This window comes from Achroia grisella, unplaced genomic scaffold, assembly GCF_030625045.1.
Source record: "Achroia grisella isolate CSIRO2021 unplaced genomic scaffold, CSIRO_AGI_Agris_v1 utg509, whole genome shotgun sequence".
In the NCBI taxonomy this organism is placed as follows: domain Eukaryota; kingdom Metazoa; phylum Arthropoda; class Insecta; order Lepidoptera; family Pyralidae; genus Achroia; species Achroia grisella.
In genome coordinates, this window is record NW_026712902.1 from 1,300,510 (window position 1) to 1,316,870 (window position 16,361).

Consider the following 16,361-nt stretch of genomic DNA (forward strand, 5'->3'; position numbering starts at 1 on the left):
ATTTCTGAACGCACCCTGCGTTCAGAAATTCATTGCGTAACTACACTTCAAAAAACCTTTAACATATTTAATTTTGAGGCGGAACGGAGTCCGCGTTTTCATCTAGTTAATTAATAAAATACATCGATAGAGAATATCTTTATTCATAACAACTGAAATACATTTCAGGCTACAAGTAATTACGTGCAGCTAGTATACATATATATGTAATATAAATATATATAACTCAAAGGTGACTGACGTAGTGATCTATCAACGCACAGCCCAAACCACTGGACGGATCGTGCTGAAATTTGGCATGCAGGTAGATGTTATGACGTAGGCATCTGCTAAGAAAGGATTTTGATTAATTCTACCCCCAAAGGGATAAAATAGGGGATGAAAGTTTATATGAAACTTTGCCAATTTTAAACCGATCGGGCTGAGACTTTGCATGCATAAAGCTACTATGACGTAGGCATCTCCTAAGATAGGATTTTGATAAATTCTACCACTAAGGGAATAAATTAACGCGAGCGAAGCCGCGGGCAAAAGCTAGTTTTACTATTATATATGAAGCGTAAACACTTTTTATATGCAGCGTATCAATTAGTTAACAGACTAACTGGTAACATAGTATACTGACGTAGGAAATGATTCACAATTCTATACATAGATACGTTACGTACAACTTTTATAAATATTCTAAAAATATAACATACGATTCTATACGTAACTCAAATTAACATTTTGGTTAAGCACACAATGAAGACGCTATGTATGTTGACGGATGAGAAACCCAACTTTATATCAGAGCAAGAAACACTGTTTTAAAAATTAAAACAACTGTAAGATTATGAATATAATGGTAATATGATATATTTTGTAAATAGCGCCATCTAGTATTTATAGACCGAACAAAGTTGTTTGTCATAAGAACCGTTACCAGTTCTCTCTCTACTACAGTTCGGTTTATAAATACGGTGGTCGGTAGCTGAATAATCCGTTTTCGTTGCGTGAGCCGCGGCATTCAGTCGACGAGCGCAGAGCGTACCGGTTGTGTTTTGGATGCTAAAGTGAATTGTATTAGAAATGGGTTTATGCCGGTCTTAGTTGGGCCTGGGGGGAAGCTGCAAGTAGTGAAGGTGAGTGTTAATGCATTCTAAAACGGCCTTTTAAACCTACACCCGTGTCACAAGTCACGGGCACTACTTGGGCTTTTCCTTGCGGTAGCCGGCTTCAAAGCCTAACTTAGGCTCATTATAAGTGGACCTTACAATCGTCACGAAGATTCGTCCGGTATTAAAATCCCATCTTACACAACAATAAATAACATATGAGTTATGATATATTTATATAAGATAAAAAGTTGGAAATTGGTATGGATTTCTTTAATCAGTTTTCAACTTGGGTTGGGTGGTATATATAAAAAAATATTTATGGAGTCCTTCGTCTTTGAATACAATTTGTATTTATTGGTAGGGTAAACGCACTATTTATCGTCCCGTAGATCCAGTTTGTCTACATTATGTATGTAGCAAACTGGATCTAAGAGCTAGGTACTTTAAAATTTAAATAATTAAAAAAGAAACTTAAAATCCTAAATAAAAATATTATATTATGAATCATCTGCCAAGCCATTCATCTTAATCATCTGGATGAATGGCGATCCTCCACAGTGCGGTTTTTTAGAAAGTTTTTGCCACGCACAACCACATTGTGGAATCACCTTCCAGCAATGGTATTTCCGAACCGATATGATATTGAAACCTTCAAGAAAAGAGCTTATTTCTTTTAAAAACGCCGACAACATACTTGCAATTCCCCTGGTGTTGCGGGTGCTCATAGGCGGCGGTAATCACTTACCATCAGGTGAGCCGCATGCTCGTTTGTTCCCTGTGTTATAAAAAAAAATAGTTAAATCCACACGAACGAAGTCGCCGGTACGAGCTACATATATAATATGTCACTTTACTATACGAAGAGTAAGCATTGATAATAATAATAACTCAAATGAAAATTTTTATTTAGCACTCAAAGACAATTGCTATGTAAAGAAGTGAGAAAAAAAAATGTTGAGAAAGAGAAAAAAATATATCAGCACTTTCGTCTTCGAGTACAATTCGTATTTGTCGGTAGGGTAAATGCACTATTTATCGTCCCGTAGATCCTCGGAGCAGTTTGCCGTTGTTTATGGCACGTTTCCGGGCGTTTGTCAACAACAAACAGTTTGGTGGCAATTTCGCGTGCGGCACGCACATTGCCATTGTGTAATCCACTACACTGATTGTTATTGTCAAATGCCGTGTAATTTTTTTATTAATCTCTTGTTGTATTTTATACGAGGCTGAATAGGCTAAAATATATATTATAACACCCTTAGTGCTTTCTGCTTGATAACAAATCAAATCATTTATTCGTGTAGGACACTTTTTTTATTTTTCTTTTTTACTTTTTCAATTTTTGTATTAATATTTTTTCGACCGTCCAGTTCAGTATACAGTTGAGAACTGGCAAGAAACTCAACTGAACTTCTTTTCTTTCCAGTTTATTTACAATATGTACTTATATAGGTGTCTATGTCTAACATTAAATGAAAATCCCGTGCATGAAACACTATTGCCATGCACGTTTGTCATTCAATTGTGTAATTAAGGGGGTCTTCCTATGTGACGGCCTGTTTTTTAGGGATATTTTAGGATTTTTTTTCTACGACCAGTAAATATTTAGAGCTTCAAGTTTTTTATCATTTATTAACACATATTTGGACAGTATAAATATAAAATTTCAGCTAAAAATATTCAGTCAAACTAGAGTTACAGCGCTCTGAACACCCCCGCCTCGAAAAAAAGAGCTCCCACTTCCTCCACGATTCCGGCTGATCGGCTTATCTGAAAAAAAAAAAAAAAACGGCGTTTTAATTTGTAGGCTTAAAAGCACGGAATGACCTATAATCAAATGAATATAAAAAAAATTGGATTTTTGATAGACATTTGAAATAAAAGTTGCAAATTAGGCGTTTTTTTTTTTTGTTTTTTGCTATAAAAAAATCGAAGTTTTGAAAATTATCGATTGATAATAGTTCATTCCATGCGTTTACATATATTGAGTGTGTCCTGTAAATTTCAAGTAATTCGGTCCAGCCGTTTCTGAGATACAATGGAGGAAAGTTTGAAAAACACAGTTTTGAGAAAAACGCGTTTAAAGTTTCAAGTCCGTTAAAAACTATTAAAATATCAACTTACTCTCAATCGGCGATGCCTGGTCCATAGAGTATTCCTTCCTCTTCCTCGTGAAACTCTTTTAAAGCAGATTGTTCAGCTCTTGAGTCAATCCTGGCTTGTTTAACGACATCACTTACGCGCCGCTCAGAGCGTAAGATTCGCTTTTCATCCCGTTTCTCAACATACGCTTGGGCTTCACGACCAACAGGGCATCCCATAATCGACATAACTTTTAAAATACCTTGAAAACCTTCATTAAAGATAATAACTGCTAAGTAGCTAGCAATTTCAACAACTTTGGGACCAGAATGAAGATGTTTAGGAGCGAAAGTCCAAATCAAAGAATTCAAAGATTCGTTATTGTTTTGTGTCTCTGCTCCTAAACAACGAATTAATAATTCTTCTTTCAATAAATCTTCGAAAACCGGTTTGATAGCTTCTTGGACTTGCGGAATTAGAGGTGGTTTATCGTGATGAAATTGGTCCAGTTCATTATTAGCTTCAGCCTTACGCCATTTACACCAACTGTCTTCGCCTTCTGGACAAAATTGATGCTGAGGGTTTTTTTACTACGACCAGGATGAACATTTCCACTCGTACTTCCTTTCCGTCCACTCATTATGAAAAAAAATAATTTGTAGCTGTTGCTCTCTTCGAAGTTCAACCAAGACTAAAATAACTTCGGTAAAATATTATAACAATAGAAATTTCTGTTTAAGTCTGTAGAAACGTGTCTAAACTTGTATAAACAAATATATTAATAAAAGGGAGGCCAGGTATAAAGCCGACGGTACACAATAGGCCCGGTCTCTAACTGCCAACTCACCGCTCCGAACCGCTCTTTCTTTTACCTGCTGTATCTTTAAAACGACTTCGAATTTTCTAAAATCGCTTTACTACCGTATTCTAGACATGTTAAGGGAGCAATTTATAAAAAAAAAAAAAATCGATTTTTTCAACCCATCACATAGGAAGACCCCCTTAATTATATAATTCATAAACTGACATGTGTAAATAAAATATATTGTACGTTATATTAATACCTTAAGCAAAAACTTTATGCCCCTTTTTTCGAAAATTCCGCATTCTCTACCAGCTGACCATTAGGTAAGAACAGAAAGCGGTTGAAGGGCAGTGGTGGGAAAGGACTAACCTATAATTTTACCTAACACAGGTAAATAGGTCAATATATCTAGATATTGATAATAAAATAAGAGATAAAGAATATATATTTTTATTTTCTGTATGCCATAGAGAAAACGTTACTTGTATTTTTTTTAGAAATGAACATGGGATTATACATTCTGCCTTGCATTGCGCTAATGGTATACGTTGGCAGAGAACCAGTGGAGAATAAGATGAACATGAGTTCAGGTTAGTTTGCCTATTGTGACTAAACTAACAGGAATTTACCACGATGATTGGTACATTGCTAGCAATGGGGTCACTCGTCCACCTTCCCCCGTTATTTATGTAGGATACATTTTAGCCGCTTATGGACGTATTTTTTTTTATTAAAATTTCCCTACCGTCTTGTTCAGTATATAGATCCAATTGGGAAGAACTGGCAAAATAAGGCAAGTCTAAGTACATAATCCTGTATCCTGTAATCCTGATACCTCAAGGATGAAAACTGAGCTTAGTTTTAGTTGTAACTAATTCTTAAAATGCGGAGTAAAGTAGTTCAATTTCCCGGGAGACTGTGCTAGCTAGCACATTCTGCCGCGAGCCCTTATATACCTTAGTGAATGGGGCTTGTGCTTACGCTCTTTTAATTATAAAATTTAAGACCACTTAGTCTTGGCACCTCCGATCGATCCCCGTCTAATTCAAACGGCAGTCTGATCCGTATCCGTCAGGCGGGAGTTGGCCTGCCATGCGGAGTGCCATCTGCACTCGCCCCTTTATCGTCTGGTGAAGTTGTAAAGGCCAGTTACGGCCAATAGCATTAGAGTAGTTCGAAAAAAAGGCGAGACCTATTTGACGCACTGTCTGTACAGACGCTCCATCAACGCCTGAGCGTCTGTAGTCTAGGTAACTGCATCCCATTCTGTTATCCTGGTACCTCAAGGATGAAAACAGTTTTATTTCAGTTAATTAAGTTTATGAAATTTAAGGACAGCACGACTTGGAAGGTCCTACAGACTGTGTTTCAAGAAGGTCTGAGCATCAGTAATCTACGGAACTGCGTCGCCTACTGTTATCCTAGTATCTTAAGGATGAAAACTGAGCTTTATTTCAGTTGTAATTCTTTAGTTTATGAAATTTAAGGCCAGTAAGTCTCAAGACCTCACTGTCTTTCAAGAAGGTCTGAGCATCAGTAGTGGGCTGCACTAGAGTTGTGTTTACATTTCGGCGCACGCATTCTAACCTGTTGTCCGGAGTGGGGAATATCGACCGGCGGGCGCGGCGCCCGTGTCAGTCCGGGTCGCACCACGCCCGTAAACGGTAGTGTCACCCTACTGCAGTGTTCATTGTGAGTGCTTTTACCCGTCATGCAGCCGGCAACACGCTGGCTGCACTGAGAGACAACCGTCAGGTAAATATTAAAATATTTATTTCCACAATTTATAGAGTCCCGGCAACTGACATTGTTACCCTATTCGATCGGCCGAATATGCATCTCATGTTTACCTGTTTGGACGTTTGTTGAATGTAAAATCGGTGTTTGAATTTAGCTATTTTTAAACTAAAATCGGTTAGTACAAAGTTCTGTTGCGTTCACGGGTAGACGTGCGGCCCTCATTTCAAAGTTCCATCCTGTAGTCCTGTGATTTTCAAGGTATTTTTCATTCACTATAAATAAGTTTATTACTTTTTTTATACGTGTATTGTTGAGTCAACGATTGTATTTTAATTGCATCGTTCTAAAATAGTGTATCTATAATTTTTTATTACTACTCACGAGTACATAACTCTGGTACGCGTTCTTGTGTTGATAAATGCATCTGCTACTTACTTATGTATTTAAGTATAACTGAATATTACTATAATACTGTTTCTACAGAATATGACTAAAATAGTCACTTATAAATACTTATATTTACGTTAAACGTATTAAGCAATACTAGCTTACTTGGTTTAAACTTAAATCTTTGTTTCATGCTTTTGTTTACAATTAAATATCGTATTGATTTTTCTTTATAATCTAATATGAACGTTAAATAATTGCTTATCGTATATTCTAAATGAAATAATATAACTTAATATTTCACTTTATTGCAACAAGACATGTCATGGTACATAAAAAATCTAATACGCAATTGAGTAATCTACGCATGACGGTAAACGGGGGTAGTGGATTGTTAAAGATTTTTTGGATTTATTCGCATTACAATAAACACTATATCATCTCTTTAAACTATATTTTAATAGATATATACTTTACTATTAAACAATAACAATGCATTTGTTATTTTAGTATCGAAATACAAATAAACTATGGTTGTAATAAGTTAAAAATCGATAAATTTGAAATGTTACTATTTTTATTTGTAGCTTGGGTAATCAAAAGGAACATATTGCCAGATATGTTATATGGATGTAATATAAATTTAATAATCTTAACTGCGTCGTATTTTTAAACAATAAACCTTAGTATTGATTGTCTTCTGGAACATTCGATTTGTTTTATTTAATTCAATACAATTGAGTTATTTATATGCAAGCTGAATGTATCTTTCTATGATATAAGCTTAGTATTCTTTAGGTTGTGCAATTCTTTTCTAAATGACTTCGTTACTTCTTAGCTTCTATTAGTGTTATTATTGAATTGTTTTGTTAAATCCGAATGAATATTTCTTAATTAATACATGTAATTTACACATTTCGACGTATAAATGTAAAGTTACAACATTTATTTATAAGAGCATCACGGAAGTTTCTACTTCGTTCTTCTTGTGATGAGAATATATTCCGAATGAGCGGAAGATAAAAAAAATAAGTATGGCTATTAAAAATTACTTAAATTTAAGTTTATTTGAATTAAAGATTTTCTATCAATTTCCAAAATTTGTTTTGTTCTTTTAAGTTATTTATATGGCGAAATAACAAATGCGTTGTTAACACCAGATTGGTCGTATAAGTTTGTCTCCATCGTAGTATAAAAAATCACTCATGAACGGCTAAACCGATTTCGTTAATTCTTTTTTTTGTTGTAGGTATTCGTTATTGTCATCAGAAGGTTCTTATCAGGGATGTTATGGATATGAAATTTCGGATACGGGTAGGTTTCGGATACAGGAATGATTATTATACCGGATACGGATACGGATGCGGATATGAAATTATTTCGGATCATCTGCTAGTTTCGGATAATTTCGGTTACGGATATTAACTTAAGGAATTTCAAAAGTATAATACAAATAGCTAATAAAATTTTTACATAACGTGTCTCAATTAGGCTCCGCCCCTATCCGATATTATCCGAAACTTTTATTTCGGATTCGGTTACGGTTACGAAGTTCCCCAGCATCCGTGGTTCTTATGAAAGAAAGAATTAAGAAAGTTACGTGGAACATTAGAGAAAATTAGTTGATAAATCAATATTCATAGTAAAAACATGACCACGTCTGTCGGTCGGCTAGTCTTACTAATATTAAAGTTAGTAATTCGTTTTATGGCAATTGCGTAAGGTTTTACAATAAAATACCAGAGTCTGTTATAAATCTGCCAGAAAAAAGATTTAAATGTCAAATAAAACACTTCCTTTGCAAAAAAGCTTACTATAAAATTGAAGAATTCGTGAACGATAATAATGTTTTTATAGAAAAACTTTAAATCTATAGCACTGACAATATTATCTGATTACATTAATAATGAGTGCGTAGCGACTTCTTTGTTGATTATCGCATGCCTCTTACTTGTTATACTGTAATTATTTATATAAAAAAAACATCTATTAAAAAGAGCAACACACAAGTTTCTTGCTCATTCTTCTTGTGATGAATCTGCATTCCGAATGAGTGGTAGAATCAAAATATGACTATTCAAAAGTGCTTGTAATGAGTTTATTTGAATAAAGATTATTTCTATTTCTATTTCTATAAACGAGGAGGTTTGTCAGTGTGTATGGATGGACGGATGTTTGTTTTTTTTACACAATAATTACTAAATGGATATTAATGAAACTTTACAATAATGTAGTTTATACATCAGAATAACACATCTATACATATAAATAAAATTGGAGCGTCTGTTTGTTATACTGAAATAAACGTTTTTTACTACACGCATATGAATATAAATGTACCGTATTTATATTCATGCACAAAAATAACATTTTTTACAATTTTTGTCTGTCTATCTGTTTGTTCCGGCTCATCTCTGAAATGGCTGGACCGATTTTGACGGGACTTTTTTTTAGCAGGTAGCCAATGTAATAAGAAGTAACTTAGGCTTCTTTTATTTTAGAAAAATTAAGTTAAATTCGTGGGTACAACTATACATTTGAAGCGGGTGACTCTGTGGGCACAGCTAGTATTAAATAAAACTCAGCAGTCATTAAACTATCTTGCCAGGAGAGATGCGTGCCCAACAGTGGGTCAATAGGTTGTTATGATTCACTCGTGCTGCTTTTTTAATTTATCGTTTTATGATTATGTTACATTTTTGTTGCTTTTTTGGAGCACAGCACTCGACTAAAATAGGGGTATGTTAGTGCAGGCTATCTGAAAGCGAGTAATATTGTAATTCAAAATATCTTTATTCATGTAGGCATAAGCTTTGTCTATCTGTCTGTTTGTTCCGGCTAATCTCTGAAATGGGTGGACCGATTTTGATGGGGCTTTTTTTTGGCAGGTAGCCGATGTATTAAGGAGTAAGTTAAGATACTTTTATTTTAGATAAATAAAATAAATTTAACGCGGACGAAGTCGCGGGAGCAGCTAGTACTGTATAAAATCCTTGGACAATTCACACAGCGCCATCTAGTCCCAAATTAAGCAGAGCTTATGTTATGTGTACTAAATAAATGGCATAAATACTTACATTTTTTTGTAAACAAACACCTAGACAGGTACAAATAATCATACTCATGAATACAAATGTTAGTACCGTGCGAGGAATCGAACCCGCGACCATCGGAAGTAAAGCGATGTACTAAACCGCTAGACCATCGAGGTCGTCATATAAAAAATGAAGTATAAAAATCCATAGTAGGACACTCGTAGCTATTATCAAGTTACGAGACTTATCACATCACAGTAACAGCTACCGGATAGATAACAGCGCTTCCTGATAAGTTGGTAAAAGGTGGGATTAGCTAGTGTTTTCACTGGTTTACCACTGTATTGCTGCGCCATTCGAGTGGTTACCACACAAGTTCTCAAACGTATTCCATCCCCTAATATTTAGATTAGAAATTTAGATATCATTTCATTACATAGTACAAAACAAAGTCGCTGTCGCTGTCTGGCCGTCCCTATGTATGCTTAAATCTTTAAAACTACGCAACGGATTTTGAAGCGGTTTTTTTAATAGATAGTGATTCAAGAGGAAGGTTTATATATGTAATACATGTACACCCGTGCGAAGCCGGGGCGAGTAACTAGTAACATGTATAAAGTATCTGTGGTAAATTATTCCAAAAAATATCTGTCTGTTCTTGATAATATCTGAAATGGCTTGACCGATTTTGACGGGACTTTTACTCATAGATAGCTAATGTTATAAGGAGTAACTTAGACTGCTTATTATTTATTTTAATAAAAAAATATAGTTTAATTCCATGCGGCTGAGTTCTGAGAAACGGCTCGTTTTTAATAAAAAGTTAAAAGTCTGTTAGAAGCCGAGATTACCGCCGTAATTTGAAATATATTATATTTTTTTTATACCACAACGTTGGAAATCAAGCATACGGCCCATCTGATGGTGAATTGTTACTGTAACCATCCTTTTTTCTAATAAAGTAAACTTTCGTGTCGCTGTGTTCGTTACCAAACTCCTCCAAAATGGCTTTACCGATTTTGAGGAAATCATTTTTATTTTACTTTTAATATGATTTAGCTAGATATATAGTATCTACGTTTCGATCACGAGATGCGTTATTCCTAAATTGAAATTGATAAGATTCAAACTTCCATAGATAAATTGTTATTTTGTCTCTAACCTCTGGAACAATCTATATGTATATATGCGTCGTTTGCATACTATATATGTATATGTGAACGACATGCATACTACACCCCGATTGCACACTGAAAAGGTCGCAGTGCGAACTTTTTATTAGATTTCGCCGTCTCTTTCACACCAGTATATTTTGTCTCTGTCTGTCCGTAAATTGAAGTGAAGCCGTAATGCGATATTGATAGGTTCATTATCGTCTGGTTTTTATAGTCAAATTTATATGAATGCTTGGGGTTGCCATTTTTAAGGTACTTCTAAGGGTCTTATTTACTCTTATTTAATTACTCAACCTGTTGGATGTGTATTTAATTTAATTACTCAACCAGTTGGTTGTGTCATTAATACTTTAATTACTCAACCAGTTGGTTGTGTTTTAATAATTTAAATACTCAACCAGTTGGTTGTGTATTTAATAATTTAATTACTCAACCAGTTGGTTGTGTCATTAATACTTTAATTACTAAACCAGTTGGTTGTGTTTTAATAATTTAAATACTCAACCAGTTGGTTGTGTATTTAATAATTTAATTACTCAACCAGTTGGTTGTGTCATTAATACTTTAATTACTCAACCAGTTGGTTGGTTGGATTGGTGACTCACCCGTTATATTCTTGATAGGGTACTGCTTGTAGGGACTGGTCTGCTCTCTACTATGACTGATTTATTTTGTTACTCAAATAACTATTCAATTATTTATGTCAAATTTGCTATTTGGCAGTTTGTATTCATGTAACATTCTTAAAAATGTAATGCTGAACAACATTTATTTGAAAGAGCAATACGCAAGTTCCTTTCTCTTCTTGCGATGAGTCTGCGTTTCGAATGAGTAGTAGTGTTGCAAACTCTTTGCACGTTTTATATCTTTATTTTTCTATCAATTGATGTATTTTCTTTACAGAATTGTCATATATTTTTTATTATTACTTTTTGCCTTGCTTCTGTTTGTACTCATACTTATAAGTATTTACCATTTTCTATCCATTGTTTAATTTATATCACACATACAGTCCATTCATTCCATCGCTCACATTTTGGTCCATCATCGGTAGAAATTACTAGAAATTTTCATGTTATACTGAACAATATTTATTTGTAAGACCAATACGCAATTTTCATTCTCGTTCTTCTTGTGATGAGTCTGCTTTCCGAATAAGTTATAGAATTAAAAAAAAATATGACAATTGAAAAATGCTTATATTGAGTTTATTTGAATAAAGATTATTTCTATTTCATATGATTCTTTAGCTACAATTAAGCTATAAAAACTGACAAACCCTCTGACTACCCTAAAAAAAAATGAAAAGTTATTCTCAACAATTTCATTATACATTGTTATATATTATTATTTAAAAAAACCCTATCTCCCCTAGAGGTCGTCACGGTATATTCTTATGGTTATGATTAATCTAACTTTTGTATCCTTGACATTTCCCGTAACACGTAGGCTTACGTAGGCAGTATTCGCTACGACTCGTAGCCGCTACGATTCGTAGGTCCCGACGTAGACGCCTACGGCGTAGCTCAGGCCCAAACGTAGCATTACATAAAATATTAATCTTAATTACGTGGCGCCATCTAGTCTGAAGCTAGCAAATTGTGTTATGGGTATTGGACAGAATATAAATAGAAAAGAAGATACTTTATAGAAATAAACTAAAATTTAACCACTTTTGAACAGTCATATTTATTTCTTAATCTACCGCTCATTTGGAAAGTTGTGTCATCACAAGAAGAACGAGCTAGACACTTGCGTGTTGCTCTTTTAAATAATTGTTTTTACTTTACATTTTTAAGAGAAATATGTGCCTCAGAAGAAATAGTCAAAATGTTAAATACACAACCAACTGATCGACAAACTAAATAAGAGTAAATCAGTCGTAGTGATTAGTGTATAAACACTTACCATACATTTTTTTTAATACATAGAAAACACTCAGATCGATGCTCATTATAACATTCCTACAGATTACCTACAACATACATTACCGATAACATTCACACTCATGAATACAAATGTTTGTAACGTACAGAAAATCGAACCCGGGACCATCGGAAGTGTGCGGTGTGCTAAACTACCAAACCACCGAGCCCATCTCGGCGTTTGTGAATCATCATAAAATAACCAATGACGCAGCGCAATAAATAACCGTGGGTGTGATATTTAAATAACTAAATGTCTGTTTTACTGTTTGTGTTAACTTAACTATGCTTGGTAGGCGGTTTAAAATAATAATATAATAATAATAATAAACTCATCCATAATTAATATTATTAGCAGGGATGTTGGGGAGCTCCGTAAACCGTAACCAAAACTATCGGATATCCGGTATAAAATATATTCGCAACCGTAACCGAATCCGAAATAAAAGTTTCGGATAATATCGGATAGGGACGGAGCGTAATTGAGACACGTTATGTAACCATTTTATAAGCTTATTGTATTTTACTTTTGAAATTCCTTAAAAAAATAATATTCGTAACCGAAATTATCCGAAACTAACGGATAATCCGAAATAATTTCATATCCGTATCTGTATTCGGTATAATAATCATTCCTATATCCGAAACCTATCCGTATCCGAAATTTTATATCCATAACATTCCTGATTATTAGTATATCCGTTTGATTTATTTTATCTATTAAACGGCTGAATGGATCTTCATTAAAGGCTCCTAGATGTACTTTGTCTTGGGGCTATCTTTTATATAAATACTAGCTACTCGCCCCGGCTTCGCACGGGTGTACATGTATTATATATACAAACCTTCCTCTGGAATCACTCTGTCTATTTATAAAAACCGCTTCAAAATCCGTTGCGTAGTTTTAAAGATTTAAGCATACATAGGGACAGACAGGGACAGCGACTTTATTTTATACTATCTAAAGATAATGACAGTTAATATAACAAAACAATGTAATAATTATTTCCTAAATAAAAGTACAAAGAATTTTGCACTTTACTGTACTGAAGTTAATTATTATAATCACATTGTCATGTGCATGTAATAATAATAAATGTTGGACAGATCACACAGCGCCATCTAGTCCCAAGCTAAGCAGAGCTTGTGTTATGGGTACTAGACAACTGATATAAACACGTAGATACATTATTTTATAAATACATACATAATACAGATTATAACGTAAACAAATGCAGTTATATTCATGAAGATAAATAACTGCGTGCGAGGAATCAAACCTGCGAACATCGGAAGTAAAGTGGTGTGCTAATCCCCTAGACCATCGAGGTCTATAAATATAATATCGACATTAGTATGTATTTAGATTACCACTAAACTAACATAAGAGAAAATCTGTTGGAAAATCTTTAGATGACTGTTTTTAAAAGTTATGGCTTTGGCAGTAGACTTATAATTCCATTATAATAATATTAATTGATGTTATTTATATCAGCATATGTTACGATAGACTCAAATGGCCCTGGATTGTATATTTCATCCCCGTAAGGGTCTGGCGTAAATATAGACCGATAAAAACATAGGACGTACTAAACTGCTGTTACAACTAAGTAAAACAGCACCTCCTCAATTAAAAGTCAGTTGAAAAGCTAGGAAAACTACAGCAATTGTCTTTTAAACGAGATGCAAATTGTATACTGCAACGCCCCATAAAACAGGGCCGTCAGCAGGGTTGTCGACTATAAAATACATACGAAAAAGTTAAAAGACCATATCTCGTATATTACACTACATGTGAGAAAGAGAAGGAAGCATTATGTCGTCTCTATCGCACACGGCTGGCATCATGCGGGCATTTAGCTGTGAACAGCGAGTGAGAACAGTGGTGCGTTTGAGAGCCGATAATTAGGAAGACAAATAATAGAATTAACTCAATTTGGTTCTCTCATGCAGTCTCACCGCCTTACTTCCGAGGGTCGGGAGTTCGATTCCTTGCACAGTACAAACATTTGTATTCATAAATATGATTGTTGATATCTGTATGGGTATAGACCATCTATGTATATTATGTATGTATTTACAAAAAAATAAGTTTTAATATCAATTGTCTAATATAAGGGTATTAGACAACTGATGTTAATACTTAAATATATTTTTTTGTTAATACATACATAATATACACAAGCTTTGTTTAGCTCAGGACTAGATTGCGCTGTATTCATACTTCGCAATCTAGTTCTAGGTTATTCTAGTCTAATCCTGGCTAGTTCTTCTAGATTATTGTCAGAAGATGTCAAACCAAATTTTCCTTAAAGAGATCCTTGCGTGAACACTACTCGACATTCCTGTAGCAATATTCACACAAACCACTGTCTCGAGATATATGTCATGAAATCATATATATTGTATATTTATTATAGTTTAATATTATATTTAAATTGTATGATAATTATTAAGCTTATATATTTCGCTTTATTTATGTAATTATATAATTTTAGAAGTATATTTGTACGTTTATATTTATATATATATATACACCTATATATATATTTTCTTTTTCTGTATTAATCTATTTAATACTTGTAAAATTGCATCGCCATACTATCTCTGATCAACGCGACTGTTGACTGGTAGAGAATGCCATCAGGCATTAAGTCCGCCATATATACAATTTTGTGTGCAAAAGAATAAATAAATAAATTACTATTATAATATGTTGATGGATTTTCGTAGATCTCGTACAAACTTATATAGTGACAAGTCCTTGTACTGAAAATCGTATTTGTAACTGAATCATTTTACGACTGTCATCCCTGAATTTCAGTGAACCTACAGCCATGAATAAATGCATGATGTCATCTCACTATCGAAACAATTTTATGAACATTGTAATGACGGTGTTTAACGACATTTTTCTTTTGCGTAATTGTTGAGTTGCGACAGCCGACACGATCTTTTAGTTATTTCTTTTATATACAAGCTGGTTCTCGCTAGTTTGTCTGTTTAGATTATTACTTTGAGCAGTCTATGTGTTTTGTAGAAATATTGAGGCAGCGAAGCCTCGGTGGCCTAACCACTAGGACACCGCTTTACTTGTGTTGGTCGTGGGCCGATTCTTTGCAAGGTACATACATTTGTATTATAGAATAAAATAGAATAGATTAGAAAATCATTTCATCATCATACAAAATTTTTTTTTTAACTTCCTTCGTTCGGAATGCTGTCTCATCACAAGAAGAATGGGCAAGAATCTTTGGTGTTGCTCTTTTAAATAATCATAATTTTAAATAAATAATAATAAATAATCTTAAATAATAAGTTAAAAATATAAACATTTTAAATCTGCCAGTGTCTAAATCTGCCTGAAAAATTATCAAATATCGTATAAAACAGTTTCTTTGTCATTGCTATTATAAAATTTAAGAGTTTAGATATGATAAAAATGTTTTTGCAGAAAAAAGATAATATTTGCAGTGCAGACTATCTGATTGCACAAAGAATGAGTGCGTAGCGGAGTCTATGTTGATTTATTTAAAACAACATTTATTCAACACACAAGTTTATTGGTCATACTTCTTGTGATGAGGCTGCGTTCTTAATGAGTGGTAAAATAAAAAAATATGACTATTTAATTCAATTAATCCAAACTCAGAGCACTATCCGTGATATATGCGCTAGAAAATGCATAGAGATGCAATATCTCGCCAGAGCCATTGGGTCGACTGTGTCACAAAGACGTTGATTACCAATGACACTGGCTCGGTTCTGAATGCGGTCAAATGGAAATATCCAAATTCAAAATTCATTTATTCATGTAGGACATTTTAGCCGCTTATTTTAGGGGCAGTAAAGTCCTCGAGTGGCGACCACGGACCGGAAGACGCAACGTGGGAAGGCCTCCAGCAAGGTGGACCGACGATCTGGTCAAAATAGCTGGAAGGCATTGGATGCGAGCAGCACAGGACCGATCGTCGTGGAGATCTTTGGGGGAGGCCTATGTCCAGCAGTGGACGTCTTCCAGGCTGCGATGATGATGACGATAATGATTTTAGCCGCTTATGAACGTCAAATTTATTATATTACATTTTTTCCCTACCGACCAGTTCGGTATA

The 16,361-nt window shown here is 34.2% G+C and overlaps 1 protein-coding gene across 1 annotated transcript in view; it reads left to right on the forward strand.

The window, feature by feature from the left end:
• The first annotated feature begins 5,692 nt into the window (after window positions 1–5,692).
• LOC131846287 (uncharacterized) overlaps window positions 5,693–16,361 on the forward strand; it is a 100,247-nt gene continuing 89,578 nt past the window's right edge. The window contains exon 1 of the mRNA XM_059195550.1: window positions 5,693–5,742. The gene's annotated coding sequence lies outside the window, so the exon portion shown is untranslated. The remainder of the gene's footprint in view (window positions 5,743–16,361) is intronic.